The sequence below is a fragment of the Canis lupus genome, chromosome 14 (genome assembly GCF_011100685.1).
Source record: "Canis lupus familiaris isolate Mischka breed German Shepherd chromosome 14, alternate assembly UU_Cfam_GSD_1.0, whole genome shotgun sequence".
In the NCBI taxonomy this organism is placed as follows: domain Eukaryota; kingdom Metazoa; phylum Chordata; class Mammalia; order Carnivora; family Canidae; genus Canis; species Canis lupus.
The window spans coordinates 35,118,536-35,126,046 of record NC_049235.1 but is presented as its reverse complement, the minus strand read 5'-3'; the positions used below and the strand labels follow the sequence as shown (position 1 = coordinate 35,126,046).

The window sequence follows — 7,511 nt, the reverse complement described above, 5'->3', positions numbered from 1 at the left end:
TCTCTCTCTCTCTCTCTGTGACTATCATAAATAAATAAAAATTAAAAAAAATAAATAAAAATCCTCCTCTACATAAAAGCAATGAGAATTCTGGCAAATAATTGTCAAAATAAGCTTTTTCACAACTTGAAATAAACCAAAGTCTTAATTTCAGTCAGGAAACATTTGTTAAGGAAAAAAAAAAGGTGAAATTTTGGTAAGAGCAAGTTGTTTTGTGGCATTTGGACTTGTGCTATTTTCAATTCCCCCTCCTCAGCTCTGTAGTAGCTTTGAAAACTATCAAATGCGATCACAGTGGACACCAGCAGCCTAGCAGCTGGGGAGAGAGTGGGGAGGGTGTAGAATGGGGTTGGAGTTCCTCCAAATCCATTAATAGAGAATCACCGTTATTTGACCTACCTGGCAGTTCCGCTTGCAGGGCTTGTCTTTATTTGAACTGACTCAGAGCTCATCTGGTACAAACAGACTTTCCTCTGGAGGCATTTGTTGAAAGCAACAAATGGTGATGGTTTAATATCAAAGCTGCCTTAGGTAGCAATAACAGTTGGGGCCAAAAAGAAGCTAGCCAAAAAACTTAAAAAGAAAATCTGGAAAATTTGATGAACATAAGATCTGAAAAAGATGTCACATATATATCTGGGAATCCAAAAATGATGCATATGCATAGGACTGTGAGCATGCCCAGAACTTTGTCCATGCTCAGAAAAAAACTTGAGAAGACCCTACATTCTCATTTGGAGGTGCTGCACAAGTAGGAGGTGAAAGCTAAGGCAGAGTTCTAAACTGCCTGCCTAAATATTTAAGGTGTACCCCAACACTAACATAGATCCTCATGGCCAAAGCTGAGACACTTACTGGTTCTAAGCATTTAAGGAAATCTCTGTCTATTAGCTGACCTCTAAGCTAACCAAGCAGACTTCATAGCCTCACATAACAAAGAAGTATAGTCTTCACCACATTAGTTCAGAGAGTTATAAAAATATTTAGCAATAGCAACAATAATAAACAGTAACAACAATAAACCCAAAGGAGATTGAAATACCTAATTTTCAGAGTTGTCACATTATATTACTTAATATGTCCAATTTTTGAATAAAACATGATGAGACATGTAAAAAAACACCAAAAAATGGCTCATCCAATAGAGACTATCCCTGAGGAAACCTAAACTTTGGACTTACTAGATAAAAGACCTTAAATTTACTGTTTCTTAATTATGTTCAATGAACTAAAGGAAACATACTTAAAAAACTAAAGGAAGATATGAGAATGATGCTTCATTAAATACAGAATATTAATAAAAAATAGAAATTATGAAATAGAGACACGTTAAAATTCTGGAGCTGAAAGTACAATAAGTATAATGGAATTGTACTAGAGGAATTTCATAGCATATTTGAGCAGGCAAGAGAAAGAATGAACAAACTTGAAGATGGGTCAATTTAGATAATCCCATTTGAGAAATGGAAAGAAAAAAGAATGAGGAAAAATAAACAGTGCCTCACAGACCTGTAGGACATCACCAAGTGTGTCAATCTATGCATAACAAAAGTCCTAGGGAAGGAGAAAAAGAAAGGAGCAGAAAGAATATTTTAAAAAAGAATTGTCCAAACTTCTAAAATTTGATGAAAAAATTAATCAACACATTTTTAAAGTTCAATAAACTCCAAGTATGGTAGACTCAAAAAAGATCCTCACCTAGACACAGCATAATCAAACTGTACAAAAACCAAAGGAGAAAAAGAATCTTGAAAGCAACAAGGGAAGTGACTCACCTCAATAATTCTCAATGGAGGGATCCCTGGGTGGCTCAGTGGTTTAGCGCCTGTCTTCAGCTCGGGTTGTGATTCTGGAGTCCCAGGATGAGTCCCACATTGGGCTCCCTGCATGGAGCTTGCTTCTCCCTCTGCCTGTGTCTCTGCCTCTCTCTCTCTCTCTCTGTGTCTCTCATGAGTGGATAAATAAAATCTTTAAAATAATAATAATAATTCTCAATGGAGTGGAAGACTTAATGCTTGTTAGATAGCAAACTTTCTCAAATTGATCTATATGTTGACTTAGTGGCACCAGTAGTTACTGTGGGCACCTGACTCTGGATTCCTCTAACCTGGCTGCCCTTTGCCTACTGTCCTCTTGACCACTTATTTAATCAACTCTCTTCTCAAGCTATTTCAGTTCTATACCTCAGTTTCCTATTTCTATCTAGACTTCTTGGCTTTAAGCCCTTGATCCCTTCAAACATGACTCGAACAATTTGCCCTGAATTTTCCCCAGCTTCGTGACTGTGGCATGAGGGCAGCTATACTTCTTATAAGTCACCCAGTTGCTTCCAACGTACAAACATCTCTCTCTCTCATAAATCAATAAAATCTTAAAAAAAAAAACTAAAGCATACCTCAGTTTGCGGCTCTATCATCTAACAGCTATATTACTTGCATAACTAACTTCACATCTGTAAGACTCTTTAGAATGGGCATGATTATATTATCACCAAGTAGTGTTCAGAAGAATAAATAAAATCAGGCATTTAAAAGGTCTCTCATAGTAAATGACAGTTGTGAGTACTGCTGTAACCTTCACCCTCCTGATCCCACTAGAACTGAGTTTAAGGGCAGCCCTGGTGGCCCAGTAGTTTAGCGCCACCTTCAGCCCAGGGCGTGATCCTGGAGACCCCCATCAGGCTCACTGCATGGAGCCTGCTTCTCCCTCTGCCTGTGTCTCTGCCTCTCTCTGTCTCTGTGTCTCTCATGAATAAATAAATAAAATCTTTAAAAAAAGGAAAAAAGAACTGAGTTTGAGCCATTATTCTTTCTTCCTTGGACAAGAGTGGTATGTCTCCTCCTGCTCTTCTTTCTAAAACACAGATCCAATCACGTCACATACCACTTAGACTCCAGGAGCCCTGCCATTCTCCTCAAATCTCAGAACCAAGTGTGAAGAACCTGTGACGGCATGGCCGGTGGGTTGGGAAGAAGGGTTTGCGTTCTCATAGGCTTTGACAGCACCCATCTGTTCTTTGATAGAGACAGTTTTCTCACCTTTAGGTAAAATGCCATGTGATGCTCACCTTCCATTGAGATCGCTGCCCCAGCCCTTGTATATACAAATTCGGGGACTATTATTGTCAACTGAGAAGGTTCTCCTGTCACCCTACTCTCTCATCCTCTACTCAAGGCCCTTCCTTACTCACAGAATTTCAGAAGCAGCCCTATAGGAAAAGTCTTGGGGCCAGAAGAGGTCAAAACTTTGTTAGCGCAAGCTGCTCACACTCAAGAAAGCATGGAAGCATGGTAACCCCGGGTAAATTTTTTTTTATTACTATTCATACACATCTCTAATAACAGCTGCCTCCACGGTTGGTGTGACAGGCAGAAGCAGGGCAAATGTCAAACTACCAATGATAGTGACAATTCAGTGGGTCCTCCATTCACTAAGTACTTAAAATTCTTTTGCATAATTACGCGCATCTCTCTTTAAAAATGTGTACATATTAGTTTTAGCACAACTAATGATAGCTTTTCTGACAGAGTATGTCTTTAGTTTTTCTCAATAAATTGCAATTTTTTTATTTTTTTATTATGGGTTTTGGAATGAAGATTGATTTTTGAACCATTTGGGGGGGATAATAGCTGACTTTTGTGCTACTGTGCCATTGCACAGCTCACATTTCAATAATTAAATATAAACACGCTCCCTCAAAGAAGAGAGTCACTTAAAATATGGCAGCGCTTCATTAATAATCGATTTACAGAATCTCTCGTTGTGGAAACGACAGCCTCTTGAAGCTGTCATGACACTGTCAGTCTTGCCAGAGCAGGTAAGAATTACTTCTTGAGCTCCAAACAGTCACAAATAGCAATGGTTTCCTTGGAGACTCAGCAGCAAAGCTTAGAGCCACTGGACCTATAGGACTGGGGTTTCCAAATTAGAAGGAAGTTTCCCTCCAGACTTCTCAAATGGAGGAGCTTCTGACCCAGTGTTAGGGAGGAATCTAGAAATGTTTGCTAGGGAGGAGGGAGGAAATAGGAGACATGGGATGTGCAGGCTTCTGAGTTGGGTCACGGTCAGAGCCCACAGCCATAGGCAGCCTAGTTTGCAATGCTAAGGAGGCTGAGAGCAGCAGGATGGGCTCTCTCTGTTGGTAATGAGTCACCCCATATGAAAAGCCTCCTGTCTGTGTTTTCCAGCTGATCATCAAGTCACAAGGCAGAAGGATATGCTGTGAAGAAAGGAGACAAAGACAATGCAAGTCATATATTTTTTTTAAAGGGGCATATAACGACTCTAATCCTTCATTATCCTTTCCATGTTAATTTATTTGTGGAAACCAAAAAGTTGGTGCTCTGCAGATAATTTTAAAATTCTGGATGCTCTTCTTGGGATGCTATGGCTGCCCATTTTTCTCCCTTCTCTCATACTCTTTTTGGCATTCTTTCTGGGGGAAATCCTATAGATTTATAGGGGAGATTTGAAGGAGGCTTTGGTGCAAAATGCTTATCTCATATCTCCCTGTGCTCCTTCCCCTGGCACATACCTCTTGCCTGGAGGAGGAAGCCAGGGTCCCAGGGTGGGAAGTGGATACAGAATTCAGATCAGATGCAGAGTGAAGGGGCAAGAGCCACCTATGACTTGTAAACACAAAGTAACTGCAAATAATTATGTGCCAGTATGAAAAGAGGGGATAACTTCAAAAAGCAGTGGACCCACTTTAGCAGGTCCTTTAGAAAAATCCATTTGTCCAAAAGGTATATAGCAGCTACTGGATCACCAGCCTGCATTTTCCACTAAATGTACCTTTCAGAATCATCTATTTATAACTCTAAGTACTGAGTAACAAAACATGAGAAATATGGACTCTTAATACCCTGCATTTATATAAACTACAGTTGATGTAATATATTGCATCTGGAAATTATTACCAGGCACAATTCCTTACCATGAGGATTTATCTTCATTCACTACCCATGAAAGCTTATTTTGTGTAGTAAATGAGGCATACTATGTGCATGATTTTCTTTAGATCATACTCATTTCTTTATGAAAGATGATTCAATTATACTTGATGATATCCACTCGAACAAATAAAAGCAGCTCACCATTACAAGTCCCTGTCTCCACAATTTCTATTTGTTGGTGTTTATTCCATGCTCTTTGAGGGGCACAGTAGTTCAGTCATGAGCCTTGGAACTAGACAGACATCAAGTTCAAGTGATGGCTTCAGCTATGTCGTTAGGGGCAAGCGTCTAAGGCTCAGTTTTCTCATTTGAAAATAAGGCTACTTGTCCCTGCTCCAAAAGACTGTTACAGGAATTGAATGAAATAATATCAGTGAACACAGACCTGAACATTACACGTAGTACATAAGGAGAACCATTTGATTTTACTGACGGTGTTTTATATTTGTGACTTATACTTAATATTTATTCTACTCAGGCAATAGTTTTTTTATAGTTTTTAAACTTTCTATGGATAATATACTTAATTTACATTGTATTTATTCTTTAAGTTGAATTTTTATTAAATTATGCTATTTTAATCCAGTCAAATCTTTTAAACTGTATACATTTCTTCCAAATGTCTCAAAAATATCGACATATTCTAAGGTCTAGTTTGCCCTAAGTATGCCTATGTAGTTTATTGAATGCCAGATAGACTAAATCACCTTGGTGGTTTATTCTTTCAAATACCTTTTTTTTGTGTGTATATATATATATTTATGTTTGTATGTATATATAATGTGTATGAATATACACATGTGTAATATGTGTATGAATATATATATGTATGTGTGTATATATATATATATATATATATACACAAATATTTGTTATGTTCCAGGAGTGAAATACTAGACCTCTATGCTAGGTCTCCTCAACTTTTGCAACTGTACTTATTGTCATACCATGATTATCATCATCATTACAGAATTATACGAAAGTGCAATTTCAACTATGTATCAGGGGTACTTGTGTGGCTCAGTCAGTTAAGCGGCTGCTTTCGGCTTGGGTCATGGTCCTGGAGTCCTAGGATTGAACCCTGTGGTGGGCTCCCTGCCCAGGGGCGAGTCTGCTTCTCCTTCTCTTTCTGCACTTCCCCCCCTACTTGTGCTTTCTCTCTCAAATGAATAAGTAAAATCTTAAAAAAAAACCCCACTATGTATCAATTTTTTCCCCTAAGATTTTATATTAAACTGAGTCCAAGGCAGATTTGATTCATGACACTCCATTTTGTCTGCACTACTACAGTAACCTGGAGTATCTTAATTTTCCAAACATGTATTTTGCCTTTAAGTATGTATCTGTGTATATTTATTTCTGAGATGGCTCTGAGCCACGTCTTTTCAAGACTTTCATGGTTTCTTGGGTAATAAACACTTGCTTTTCAAAGATGCTGACATTCTGTTGTCTAAATGTTCATATAGTCTAGCATTTTCTAGAAAGTGAGGAATAACTCTTCTTTGGTAATATGCTTTATTATTATTTATAACTTATTCATCACTCTATATAGTTGGTAAATGTTTCTATACGTTGTTCTTGGCATTGTGGTATTTTTCTTGGAAGTTTGAAATACTGGCCAGGTAGTCAAAACCCTCTAAAAATAAAGTTCTCAGCCCACCTGTTTGAAGAGTGGATCCTGGACTACCTAGGTGTAGTGGCACCTAGGTCAGTGCCAGAACCAAAAAGGTTGGTTTTTATCAGCGGTGCTAAATAAGACCTCATGTTTATTATCAATAGTCTTTCACTTATGATCACCCCAAAGAGGAGCTGAATCCAATGCTTATGACCGATCAATCAGTCTACCAAGGCTACATTTTTAGGGAAGTTTTTCTTCCTCTAACTATATAAATATCAACAGGAGACTTCAAACTTTTGACTTCAGAACTACAGAGTTAAAGAATTTTAGATCTGCAAAGGACTTACATTTCTAGAGCCTCTCATCATATTATGGATAAAAGACTAAGTTCCATCAAAGCTAAATAACTCACCTGAGTTTAGGTGGAAAAGCAGAAACAAGGATTTGGGGATTTCTACTCATTGATCTAGAATTCCTTTTCACCTTGAAATCCTAAAATCCAAAGGGCACAAAGTGAGAGATGATGTGAAGACACTACACCCAAGACATATTAAATTTCTGTATACATGAGATGACATTTAACAATATTTTGAATAATATGGAAAAAAGAAAGTTCCAGACTAAATATTTTTGATGAAAATCTTAGTTAAAAAATTGACTTTTTAATCTGCCAGGATTCTACATCCACTCGTCTTTTCTTGCTCTTTAACTTTCTTGACTTCTCTGGAGAGAATATGCCTTAAAAAAAAAAAAGCTATTTATTTATTTATTTATTTATTTATTTATTTATTTATTTATTTATTTATTTTAGTGACAGAGGGCATATGATCAGTGGGAGGAGCAAAGGGAGAGGGAGGGGGAAAGAATCCAGAGCAGACTCAGTGTTGAGCACAGAGCCCTATGTGGGACTGGATCTCACGACCCCAGATCATGACCTG

The 7,511-nt window shown here is 37.8% G+C and overlaps 1 long non-coding RNA gene across 1 annotated transcript; it reads right to left on the bottom strand.

The window, feature by feature from the left end:
• Nucleotides 1–2,847: 2,847 nt before the first annotated feature.
• Nucleotides 2,848–7,084, bottom strand: LOC111098680. The gene is made up of 3 exons (XR_005369199.1): nucleotides 6,986–7,084; nucleotides 5,097–5,298; nucleotides 2,848–4,219 (listed from the first exon to the last, which is right to left on the bottom strand). It is a non-coding gene; the product is annotated as an uncharacterized LOC111098680 (long non-coding RNA).
• Between the last annotated feature and the right edge of the window lie 427 nt (nucleotides 7,085–7,511).